The sequence below is a fragment of the Ailuropoda melanoleuca genome, chromosome 6, assembly GCF_002007445.2.
Source record: "Ailuropoda melanoleuca isolate Jingjing chromosome 6, ASM200744v2, whole genome shotgun sequence".
NCBI lineage: Eukaryota > Metazoa > Chordata > Mammalia > Carnivora > Ursidae > Ailuropoda > Ailuropoda melanoleuca.
Genome location: NC_048223.1, coordinates 104,208,022 through 104,221,325, shown reverse-complemented (window position 1 = coordinate 104,221,325; position 13,304 = coordinate 104,208,022). Strand labels below are relative to the sequence as shown.

The 13,304-nt window shown below is 45.1% G+C and overlaps 1 protein-coding gene across 2 annotated transcripts in view; it reads left to right on the top strand.

Moving 5' to 3' along the window:
- Window positions 1-10,264: 10,264 nt before the first annotated feature.
- The window catches only part of NT5C2 (5'-nucleotidase, cytosolic II), an 81,144-nt gene continuing 78,104 nt past the window's right edge, over window positions 10,265-13,304 (top strand). For both annotated transcript variants that reach the window (XM_034663206.1, XM_034663204.1), the window contains exon 1: window positions 10,265-10,337. The gene's annotated coding sequence lies outside the window, so the exon portion shown is untranslated. The remainder of the gene's footprint in view (window positions 10,338-13,304) is intronic.

Genomic DNA, 13,304 nt, shown 5'->3' with positions numbered 1-13,304 from the left:
AGAGTTAGGTGACTTCCTTGGCCTCCCGTTGTTTACTTTTACTGTCATGCTTAGCAAACTGTTTTAAGTGTTGGCTCACCTGTTTCCTGTACCTCCAGATAGACCACAAGCTCCTTAAAGGCAGAGGTCCTGTCTTGTCATCTGCTCTCAGATTTGCTTGAATAGCTGAACAGGGGTCTCTGCCACTTTAGTTGCTTTGACCTTGAGCAAACTGAACCTCTTGGGCTTCAGTTTCTCAGAAGATTATTGTGATGAGTAACTGAGATTATGGTTGTCAACTGGAGGTTGCTTGCCAGTACCTGCCCCACAAAAATTAGCTGTTATTACCATCAATTTATTGGGTTGATAGTTCAAAGTCTAATCTGCTGTATGACTTTGGACAAAATTCTTAAATGCCCAGGGCACTTTTTTTTTTCCCTGTAAAATGAGCTGTTCGACCTGGATCATCAATAGCAGTGGTTCGCAAACTAGGCTGCACATTTCAGTAATCTGGGGAGATTTAGAAATACTGATGTCCAGGTCCCTCCCCAAAAGTTTCTGATTCAATTGGTGTGAGGTACGGCCTGGCATGGGTATTTTTAAAAATCTCCCCCAGTGATTCTAATGTTCAGCCAGAATAGGGAACCACCCATCTAAAGTTTCTTCCAGATATAACACACTAGAAAGTCTAGCTGCCAGGATTCTTTGGAGGGGGGGAATGGAATGTCTCCCGGCATTCTCCTGCTATTACCCTTTGTTGGTTTAGCAGGAAGCATTCTTGGACAGGCTCCCTAAGCTGGAACTCCAAGAGTATTTGTGGACTCCTGAGTGTTTAATACTTAGGAGCTCACTCCCTCCTGGGGAGAGCTGGGAGACCAGGGCTCTGAGAAAGAGAGAACAAATCAGCTCTTCCCTATCACACTGCTCTAACCCAAGGCCTAGGAGTCTCCCCTGGAGTGTTGTGCTGTGGAATCCTAGTCAGACCAAAGGAGAGGGTGGAGGGGAGATTCCTTGGTATACACTTAGTAGGGAATCTCGAGGACCTGGCCAGAAGGGGGTGGGGGCTGAGAGTTGACAAACACCCATTCCTTTACAGTGCTTTAACACCATCTTCATAGCCATTACTTATTTGATTCACAAAACAACCTTGAGGAATGCAGAGCAGGTGTTACTGCCTCCATTTTGTAGAAGAGTAAATTAGGTCTCTGAATGGTTGAGGACCTCACCAAAATTACACAGTAAATTTGCAGCAGAGTCAGCATAACAGCCTCTGTACCCTGACTCTCCTTCCAGGAATCTCTCATTATGACTGGGGAGAAAAACTGCACACTCAGCATGAGATAGTAGAAAATAGACATTGGTCTCTTTCTGTGGTTCCTGGTACGAACTCCTGAAACCCTTGTCACTCCCTGGGTGATAGGCATGTCTTTTGTTCTAATGAGTTGACTCTCCTCAGAGTCATAGATGGCTCCTAGATAAAGGCTGGTCCCTGCAAAGAACGTGCTGTGATTAGAAGCTCAGAATTTTCATTCTCTTAAGAAGGGCAAGGGGCTGGAAATGGAGTTAATGATCAATCATGCCTGCGCAATGAAGTCTCCATAAAAATGTGTGGGGTGGGGCGCCTGGGTGGCTCAGTTGGTTAAGTGTCTCTCTTCGGCTCAGGTCATGATCGTGGAGTCTTGGGATCGAGCCCCACATTGGGCTCTCTGCTTGGTGGGGTGTCTACCTCTCCCCTGCCCTTCACCCGCTCATGCTCTCTCTCTCTCTCAAATAAATGAGTAAAATCTTAAAAAAAAAATGTGGGGGGTTCAGAGAGCTTCCAGGTTGGTGAACACATCCACATCCTGGGAGGGTGCCCCTCTAACTCCATGGGGACAAAAACTCCTGTGCTTGGGACCCTCCCAGACCTCAGCCTCTGTATCTCTTCGTCTGGCTGTTCACTTTGATCATAGCCTTTAATGAGCTGGTAAATGCAAGTAGGTGTTTCCCTGAGTTCTGTGAGTGGCCGTTAACAAATGATCAAATCCAAGGGGGAGGAGGTCATGGGAACCTCTGATTTGTAGCCGAGTCAGACAGAAGTTGTGGATAACCTGGGGACTTGTTACTTGTGACTGGATCTGAAGTGGGGTCAGTCTTGTGGGACTGAGCCCTTACCCTGGGGGATCTGACATTGTCTCCAGGCAGACACTCCGTTGTCCCAGAGAATTTCTTGGTGTGGGAAAACTCTCACGCATCTGGTTTCAGAAGTGTTGTGAGTGTGGGAGTGCTATGAGAGTAAAGGAGACACAGGAGGATGGAGTTTTTTTTCTAAAACACCCAGGTAGCTCAGAGTCCTTCTTGACTCCTTGAAATTAGGGCCAAGGTTCTAAATGGCCCCATTAAGTGCTACAGGGAACAACTAAAGTAACTCCTTCCAAGACCTGGGAGCATGGCAGTACTCTCTGGGATTATTAGCAAATGCCTTCAGTTTTGTAAAGTGTGGGGTGTTCAGTACTGGCTTTGAGGTGTGGACATTCAGAGAGATGGAGAGGTGTTTAATTATAATGTCCAGTGTGTCCAGGATCTCTCAGAAGGGCCAGGTAGAGCAGTGTTAGCCAAATTCTGGGTCTTAGACAGGGGTTGGCTTTTGGCTGCTGGCTCAAGATGAAATGGAAAAAAGCAGAAAAGGGTATCAATTTTTTACTAAGCTCAATTTAGTTTAAGGCCCTGCCTTTTATTCTGAAAGTATGTTTTTTTCTACTTTTTTGGTGTTAAAATTGCTTTTCAAGAAACAGTAATGACAGGGGCGCCTGGGTGGCACAGCGGTTAAGCATCTGCCTTCAGCTCAGGGCGTGATCCTGAAGTTCTGGGATCGAGCCCCACGTCAGGCTCTTCTGCTATGAGCCTGCTTCTTCCTCTCCCACTCCCCCTGCTTGTGTTCCCTGTCTCGCTGGCTGTCTCTATCTCTGTCCAATGAATAAAATCTTAAAAAAAAAAAAAAAGAAAAAGAAATAGTAATGACAGTAGATGGCAGTTTATTTTATTATTTTTAATTTTTTGAAGATTTTATTTTTTTGAGAGAGCATGAGTGAGCGCACAAGTGGGGGGAGGGGCAGAGGAGGTGGACAAGCAGACCCCCACGAGCAGGGAGCCCAATGCGGGGCGATCCCCGGACCCCAGGATCATGACCTGAGCCAAAGGCAGACCCCAACCAGCTGAGCCACGCAGGAGTCCCATTGGCAGTTTATTTTAATGTCTTGAATGGCACCGTCCAAAGATGGCTACCCTACATGAATCCTCAGAAGTGCTTTTGAAATATTACTGAGTGAAGGATCCTGAATCTGGTAACCACTCACCGTTTCAGAGGGCCATGTGACCCCAATTCCTCAGAGGTGTGAGAGGCCACAGAGAAAGCCTCACCTTGACAGCAGTGTAGAAGACTTAAAATGCCTGGATTTGGGCATTGCCACCCATAAATTCATACAGAAAGAAACGTACTATTGCCACTTTGGTTTTATTTAACAAATTTATTCATATAGTGCTCACTGGATGCTCAGCCCTACCTCAAATGCTGTACAAATGTGGTCTCATTTGATACTCATCAAGCCTATGAGGTAGACACTATTATTATCCTCACCTCCATTTTAAAGATGGGGAAACTAAGACATGAGGGCATTGAGAAACCTGCCCAGGTCACAGCTAGTTAGCTGCAGAGCCAGAAGTTGAAGCCAGAGAATCTGACTCTGGAATCCATTTTCTTAATCCCTACAGCATGCTGCCTGGTTAGAAGCAATTTAAGACTTTTATGGCATGTAATGATCTATTTTCAGCCTCTGATTCCATAGACAGAAGCTGCCTGTGGACTAAGCCGCCTGATCTGTACTGAGCTGCTGTCAATGATCTCTTTTGAGACCTTTCCACAACATCACTGGGAGAATCAGAGTGGGCAGATGGCCCTTTGGCAGAGCCTGGCAAGACAACAGCGGCAAAATCAATGAACTTTGGTTAAGATCAGCAATCCCTTGTAGCTTGGAACCTGAGTCCATGCAAAGGCCTTCTGAGAGGTCCTCCAGAGCCTACTGATAGTTTTCAAACACACTTAAAAAAAAAAAGATTTATTTATTTATTTGTGAGAGAGAGAAAGAGAGAGAGAGCACACACACACCAGCTCAGGGAGGGGTAGAGGAATAGGGAGAGAAACAGATTCCTTGCTGAGCAGATGCAGGGCTCAATCTCATGATGCCAAGACCATGACCTGAGCCAAAATGAAGAGTCAGACGCTTAACCAACTGAGCCACCCAAGCACCCCTCAAACACATTTTTTAAAAGCAACCAAGCCCTTTTTTCAAACATAGGCATGTGGGCAGTTAATACACACACACACATCCCTATATGGGATCTCTTTTTAAAAAATTTTCTTTATTCATTTATTCATTTATTTATTTTATTTATTTATTAGAGAGAGAGAGAACACAAACAGGGGGAGTGGCAGGCAGAGGGAGAGGGAAAGGGAGAAGCAGGCTCCCTGCTAAGCCGGACCAGGTCCCTGGGATCATGACCTGAGCCCAACCAACTGAGCCACGCAGGCACCCCTATTTATTTATTTATTTATTTATTTATTTATTTATTTATTTATTTACTTTTATTTTTTGGAATCTCTTTTTAAAACAGATAAAAGTGGAGTTGCGTTGAAGCAGAAGTGGGGATCCAGCTGAACTTAGTCTTATCCTTCATGCAGTGTTGAGTCACTATCAGGTAGTGACTCATTTCTGGCCTTTGTACCTACTGGTCCCTCTTTCAGGAATCCTCCAACCATCCAAGCCAAGCCCCTCTCTTTAGCTTAGGTCCTACTCATCCTTCAGGGCTCAGCTGAGATGTTATTTCCTTAGGGAAATGTTCCCTGAGCCTCTCCCTGCCCCAAAACCTAGCCCCTATTTTGTTTTCCCTCATAGCATCTTTTACTTTTCCTGCATTGCACTTCCCTAAAATTGTAAGAAAATAATTGTTTGTTTATTTAAAGCTTATCTTCCCAAGCAGTTGGAAACCTCCAAGAGAGCAAAACCCATGTCTCTATTGATGAGTGTTAGGCACAAGGTAGGAACTCACTGCATATTTTTGAAGAAATGTCGGTGCTCTGGAGTCTTACATGGATATCCTGTCCCTGAAGTTGGACTGGACATCTCTAGCTAGACTAAACATTTTCTGATTGTCTCCTTGCATAGTGGCTGTGCTGGCACGAATCATGGTAAGCGCTGACCCTATTCTATTAGAGAAAGAAGGATGAAAAACAGGAGACATCTGAGAAGGCTGTTTGGATCTAAGACTGAACACTTCCTGGGAGAAAAATTTTGGGCAGCAGGAGGCTGTTTCTCGGCCCCAGGCCAGTGTGTTGACCACTGTTTGCATTTCTCTGAGAGCTTCTGCCAAGGAGCAGAAAACTGATGAGTGACCTGTGAATGCTGCTTATATTCTGGGTGACTCACAGTTTATGGTATTCTGGGGGGAAATCGTATTAATCAAAGGGGTAGGACAGCCATGTGGGTACTGGGCAGGAAGTTTGGTGAGAGGCCATCCAAAGCCACGGTAAGATAACCTCTCTTGCTGAGCACTCACTGCCCAGGCCTTTCAGCCAATGCCAAGTTAGAGACCCGAAGCAAGCCACTTAAGGCTCTTCATTGTTTCCTCAGACTCCTGGGTCTTCTGTTAGAAGGTTCTTTCATAGTTGGTATGGCTTGTCTTTCTCCAGAAAGTCATAAAACCAAATGTCCTGCCCTTTTCCTTTCTTTTGCAATTAAAATAGTAATTCCTGGTTACAAAAACAATACATGAATACATTCATCTTCAGAAACAATAAAACTAGGGGCATCTGGGTGGCTCAGTTGGTTAAGCATCCGACTCTTTGATTTCGGCTCAGGTCATGATCTCAGGAGGGTTGTGAGCTCAGGCCGAGGAGCCCCGGTACTGGGTGTGGAGCCTGTTTAAGGTTCTCTCCTTCCCTCTGCCTCCCCACCTCACCCCCATGCTCATGCTCTCTCTTTCTCTTAAAAAAAAAAAAACAAAAACAAAACAAAAAAATCCAGTAAAACTAAGCTAAATTCCCTTTAACCCCCAATTTTGGACCTTTACCCCATCTTCAGAGACAGGTTTTTTTGTTGTTGTTTTTTTCGGATAACTTCTGATAGCCTTATAATCTGTTTTAAAAATCTTTTACAAACTTAATGTATGATTGTCTTAGTTTGGGTAGCTATACCCATATACCAGAGACTTGGTAGCCTATAAGAAATTTCTCACAGTTCCAGAGGCTGGGAAGTCCAAGGGAAAGGCACCAGCAGATTTGGTTCAGAGACAGCTATCTTCTTGCTGTGTCCTTACAGGGTGGAAGGGGTAGGAAGCTTTCTGGGGTCTCTTTTATAAGGGCACTCATTCCATTTATGAGGGCTCTGCCCTCATGATCTAATTACCATTCAAAGGCCCTACCTCCACATACCATAATGTTGGGCATTAGGTTTCAGCATATGAATTTAGAATTTATCTATAGCAGTGTTGATAAGAAATAATAGTATTTATGTCTGCGTTTTAACATTTTATTTTGAAAATAATTTTAGATTTACAGAAGAGTTGCAAAGTGTTTTAACGTTTTATTTTGAAGTAAAAGATAGTGCAAAGATAGTAACAGAAAGTTCAGTATACCCTCACTCAGCCTCTCCTAATGTTAATGGGTTCTGTAACTCTGGTTCAATGATCAAAACTAAGAAATGAACATGGGTACAAGGTACTGTTAATTAAGCTATAAACTTTGTTAGAACTTTACCAGTTTTTCCACTAATGTGCTTTTACTGTTCCAGGATCCCATCCAGGATCCTCCGTTGCATTTAGTTGTCTTGTCTCTTTTACCTCCTGCACTCTGTAACAGTTCTCGGTCTTTCCTTGGCTTTCATGACCTTAACACTTTTTTTTTTTAAAGGATTCCAGTTTTTTTTTTTAATAGTCTGTTTATTTATTTATTTTTAAGCAGTCTCTACACCCAACATGGAACTCAAACTCATGACCCCAAGATCAAGAGTCACATGTTCTTCCAACTGAGCCAGCTAGGCACCCCGACCGTAACACTTTTAAAGAGTCCAACTCAGGTATTTTTTAGAATAGCCCTTAATTTGGGTTTGTCTGATGATTTTTCATGCTTAGACCGAAGTTAAGCATTTTGAGGAAGATTTTTTTAAAGTATCAATTATATATATAATTTACATATTATATATCATACTGCAACTTGCTTTTTACATTCAACTATATTATCTATTTATTTTTTTGAGAGAGAGAGAGAGGGAGCAAGTGAGGGGGAAGGGGCAGAGGGAGTGGGGGAGAGAGAGAATCTTAAGCTCCATGCTGGGCATGGAGTCTAAGGCAGGGCTCAAGCTTAGGACCCTGAGATCATGACCTGAGCTGAAATCAAGAGTCAGACACCTAACCGACTGAGCCACCCAAGTGCCCCTCAACTATATGATTTTGAGATAGATCTATATTAACACATAGATCAAGGTCACTTCCTTTAAATTCTCTACAAAATTGCATTATGAGTATTGTGCATTTTATTTAGCCATTCCCCTATCGGTGGGCACTTAGGCTGATTCCAAAGTTTCTTTATTAACAATATCATTGGGGCGCCTGGGTGGCTCAGTCATTAAGCGTCTGCCTTCTGCCCAGGGCGTGATCCCAGAGTCCTGGGATCGAGTCCCATGTCAGGCTCCTCTGCTGGGAGCCTGCTTCTTCCTCTCCCATTCCCCCTGCCTGTGTTCCCTCTCTCGCTGGCTGTCTCTCTCTCTGTCAAACGAATAAATAAAATCTTTAAAAAAAAAACTTTAAAAGGAAAAAAAAAATATCAGTAATTCTCCTTATACACACCTCCATATGTACATGGAGTATGGTAGATAACTAGAAGTGGCATTGCTGAGACACAGATTTAATAGATGTTCTCCTACTGCCCTCTAAAGTGGCTGTGCCAATTTATATTCTTCTGATATTATGAAGATTGAAAATTGTTTCCAATCTCAGTTTTTTTTTTTTTTAAAGATTTTATTTATTTATTCGACAGAGATAGAGACAGCCAGCGAGAGAGGGAACACAAGCAGGGGGAGTGGGAGAGGAAGAAGCAGGCTCATAGCAGAGGAGCCTGATGTGGGGCTCGATCCCATAACGCCAGGATCACGCCCTGAGCCGAAGGCAGACGCTTAACCGCTGTGCCACCCAGGCGCCCCCCAATCTCAGTTTTAATTTCCATTTCCCTGGTTACTACTGAGATTGCATTTTGTGTGCGCTTATTAGCAATTTATATTTCCTTTCTGTGAATTGCCAATTTATATTATTTGCCCATTTTTCTAGTAGATTTTTTTTTCTTATTGATTTGTTAAGAGTCCTTTGTATGTTCCAGATACAAATCTTTATTTTATGTATTACAAATGTTTTCTCTTAGTCTGTTATATCTTAAGTTTATATCCCAATTTTTAAAAAAGGTTTTATTTATTCATTTGAGACAGAGAGAGAGGGCACAAGTAAGGAGGAGGGTCAGAGGGAGAAGGAGAAGCAGACTCCCCGCTGGGCAGGGAGCCGATATGGGGCTTGATTCATGGAGCTCGATTCCACGACCGTGATCATGACCTGAGCCGAAGGCAGATGCCCAAGGCACTGAGCCACCCAGGTGCCCCTTGTTCCCCAATTTTAAAAGTTATTACATGTCCCTGATTTTTAAAGTTATTTTTACTGATTTTTTTGGAAACAAAGTCCTTGATTATACAAGTAGCATAAATGTTGTAGAAAATCTGGGAAATTTATGGGAAAATAAAAAGAAGAAAAGAAACTACCCTGAATCTTATTGCTGAGAAAAAAAACACTACTAACATATTAAATTACATATTTCCTTTTAGTCTTTCATGTATGCATGCATTTTTTTTGCTCAGTTGAGATTTTGCTCAGTTGAGATATAACATATATATATGTTATTTGTTCAGTGGCATGGTCTTTAGACACAAACCATGAACTTTTTCCAAAAGCACTTGGTTGAAACGTGGTGTTAGACGAACTTCCAACTCCTATTCCTTTTCCTCACATATCCTGGAAAAGCTAGTAGGTGAGAGGTCCAAGGCCTGTCCTCAGATGACCTGAATTGAAGTTGGCTCAAAAATCGCAAGAGAGGTAGAAATGCTCCAGCAGAGCACTTATTTAAAAGTCTTGGAGGTTTTGTTGATGGCAAGCTCAATGAGTCAATAGTGTGGATGCCATGAACTTTATTGCCTGAATGGAACTCCTACAAAGGAGGAAGTTAGGGTACTGCTTTCCTCTGATGGTACTGCAAACATTTAGTTCTGTTTTGGGTGATATACTCTAAAGGAGCCATATTCGAATCTACTAGGTGTATGAGGAGAATGAGGACAAAGACCTTCCCTTCCCCAGTAATGGAAGATATTGGTCTTCAATAACAGAAGACCTGGGGCAGCAATCTTCAAATATCTATAAGTAGAAGGACAAAGAGAAATTAGACCTGTTTGTTCTCTGAGGCTCCCAAGGATAGGACTTGGGCCAGAGAGTGGATGTTTCAGAAACACTTTCTAACCGGTGTCAGAGCTGCTGAGAGCAAGGAATGCCTTGCTCTGGAAATAGTGGGCTTTCTGTCACTGGGGAATCTTTGGGTTTGTTGAGGTCGATGTAACTAACATTTATTGAGTGCTGTGTGCCAGGACTGTGCTGAGGACCTTCCCTCTATTATTTCATCCTGTGATACCTAATGAGGTTTAGCTACTATTGTTATCTGTTCCTGTATTGTAGATGAGGGAACTTGGTACAGTAAGGTCAGGTAACTTGCCCAAGGTCTCATGATTTTTAGTGGTGGAACTGGAATTCCAACCCGTTCTCACAAACTCCAAAGCTGGTGCTTTTAACCATCAATGGGATTCAAGCGTGGTATGGGGGTCTGGACCAGAAGGGCTCAGGGGTCCGTTTGACCAGAAGATTCGGTGACTGGGAAAAAGGATGCCCCGGAAAAGCTTCGGTGTGTTCACCAAGGCAAGGTGGTCCGGGGCCTTGGTGAGGGATCGGGCACAAGGCCAAGGGATGGAGACCTAAAAGACATGTAAGGGTTGTCAACGTGCCTTATCCCACAGCTCGTCAACAGCTGCTGTTCTGTTGTTGGTGGCGGGAGGCGCACGCCCGAAGGCAGGGCTGCTAGGGAGCGTCGCGGCGGTTCTGCGGCGGAGCTGGGGAAAGAACAGCACGCCGGTCCCTGGTCGGGCGCGAGCTGGGGGCGGTGCCGGGGTGGCGGGGGCGGGGAAGGAGCGCGCCTAGGCGGCTGCGGCAGTTGCGCGCTGGCATTGCTGCCGTGCGGCGGGCTGGTGAGTGCGGCGGGACCCGCGGAAGGGCGGGGAGGGAGCTGCCGAGCGGGAGAACGAGAAGGCAAGGGAGGGAGGGTGCGCGGCAGAGCGCGCGACTTAGGACCGGGGACCGCCTCCTGCCCCTGCCCCACCCGGGCCGCTGCGCCCCTCGGGCCCCTCTCCTCCATCCCAGCGCCCGCCTGCGCGCCCGCGGTCTCGGCAGCCGCCTCCCGGCTCGGCGCCCTCCGCATTCCCAGCGGGCCCCCGCCTCAGAGCGGCCCCCACCTCCGCGCCGCGGCGACGCCCCCAGCCCCACGTCACGCTCGCGCCATTGTTTCCCTGCGGTCGGCTCGCCGGGACCCGCCTTACCCTCGGAGTGCGGCCCTTCGTCTCCTCAGAGCCAGCCTCGCCGTGTCCTGTCCCCCCCGCTTTTTTCACGCGGGCGGCAGCCCCCATACCGCCTTAGGCGGGCCCCTCTTCACTCAGTTCTGCTTATTTTTTCCGGTCGACGCCGGCTTCCGTCGGCACCAGAGGGCCAGCCTTTCCGCCCCTCTTCATGGGCCTCACCCTCTGCGCATTCCGGGTGGCCCCCGAGGAACTAGCGGACCGCCGTGGTAGGAGGCGAGGTTGACAGCGTTTTCGCCAGAGCCGCAGGAAATTGCCAGTTTGTTAGCCCACATGCCAGTTTTGTCGTTTGCAACACTTCCTGGAAAGCTCACATCGAATCGCAAGCCGCCACAAAAACCATGCTCGTTATTTCCAAAGGGCTCCCAAGTCAGGCGTCAGCTGTCTGGTGGCGGCCCACTCCCCCCCCTTTTTTTTTTTTTAAGATTTTATTTATTTATGTGACAGAGAGGCAGACAGCGAGAGAGGGAACACAGCAGGGGAGTGGGAAAGGAAGAAGCAGGCTTCCAGCGGAGGAGCCTGATGTGGGACTCGATCCCGGAAGGCGGGGATCACGCCCTGAGCCGAAGGCAGACGCTTAACGACTCTGCTACCCAAGGCGCCCCCCCACTCCCTCCCTTTTTTTTTTTTCTGGGGACCCCTGAAGCTGGTGAAAGCCGAGGGGGAGATGCAGAGCTGAGGCCCGAACCATTAGTTGTAAGCTTAACGTTTGGATGTTTTGACACCAGTAAGCCTCAGCTTTTAAAAGCAGTAGGTAGAACGTGTTGTCATTTGTTGTTTTCCCATGCCGTGGGCTTTAGGGCCCTTACGTTTGAGGGATGTATTGTAAAGTACAGGGCTCTGCAGTGACTAGTCACCTTTATAGGGTTCTGTGGGTGCGTCTGTGCGTGTCCAATGTAGACAGGTTCTTGATTGAACTGTACTTGTTTTGTAATGTCTGCACACTGTTCATTTTGCCTCTTTAGACAGCGGATGCAAATTCTAACTGTAACCTGAAAGGAAGAATGTTGAAACAGTACCGTTTACCATGGAAACTTAATGTGATTGAGGTCTTTTTAGGTATTTACCACGACACTTTTTTTTCCTTCATTTAATTTTATTTAAATAGGCTTCACGCCCAATGTGGGGCTCCATCTCACAACTCGGAGATCAAGAGCCGCATGCTGTACGCTGAGCCAGCTAGGAGTCCCTACTGGGACAGTTTTCAACAATGATTAGAATTTATCCAGATGAAGACATCCAGGCCTGTAGAAGTTAAGTTCAATAAGACACAGCTAGTTAGTAACTAAAATCAGGGGTCTACATGATGGGCTGATGCTAGCACACACAGACTTTATTTCTGAAATGCATTTCTTTTGCAATAATAAGCCACTACAGTTTCAGCTCTTACAGGTTATTGCTGCATTTACTCTCATTAACCTAGAATTTAGATTTTAGAATTTAGTAACCAGTCCGTAAAATGAGAGGGCTGAAGGAGATGTTCTGCAAGGTTTCTTTCAGGTTTTTTGTTTTGTTTTGGTTTTTGGGGAAGATTTTATTTATTTGTCAGAGAGCACATGAGCAGGGGGAGGGGCAGGTAGAGAGAGAAACAGGCTCCCCACTGAGCAAGCCCGAAGTGGGACTTGATTCCAGGACTCAATTCCAGGACGCTGGGATCATGACCTGAGCCAGAGGCATACATTTAAGGGCCTGAGCCGCCCAGCTGCCCTGGTTTCTTTCAGTTCTAATATTTGATTCCATTATATGAAAATTTACAATTAGCTACAAGTTTCCAAAAGTTTATAATTGTAGGAAGATTTACAGAGAGAGAGATTTACTTGTAGTATCTGCAAGCCTTACTACTGACATCAGGTGTATCTTCCTAAAGAAAGCCAAATTACGGTGGAATGTTAAGAGGAGGGATGTTCATTCATCTGTCTCTAGGCTGTTCTTGCTGTTTTATGGGAGAAAGAAAGCACTTAAGGTGTGGCTTTTTTCCTAAATACGTCTTTTCATTGCTTAGCTCTCTTAACAAAAAGCTTAATTCAATGAAATAGCAAAAGAACAAAAAACAAACCCCAACTTTATCATACTATTTATGACTGTGTTCTTTTCCAATTCCTATTTAAACATAGTTTTTATGTAGTTTCAGTTGCTATGTACATATTTTTAATTTTCATTTACCCACATTTCTGGGATGTCCATGTATCTGAAGAATTCATCTACAATTCGTTTGTAGAGGCTCTGTAACATGCTTTTAGACCAAGTAGTCAACAATGCCTGGCATACAGGCTCTCAGTAAATTTTTGTTCAAGGAATGTAGTATTTTGAGCCACTTAGACAACATCTGTGAACACAAAATGTTAAATATCACAGGGCATATGTTCAGTGACATTTGAGCAGTAAAGGCAGTCAATACTTTGAGCCAGGAGATAGCATCACATATGTTTGAGGGTGTGGCTTTTGGAGTCTGGGTTTGAGACCTGGCTTGCAGCTTACCATCCATGCAACCTTGGAGAGCATAGAGGGCCTCACTTAGTTTCTCTAACCACGAAAAAGGGGAAAATAGAACAAATTTCACAGGGTCGTGTGGATTAAATGGGA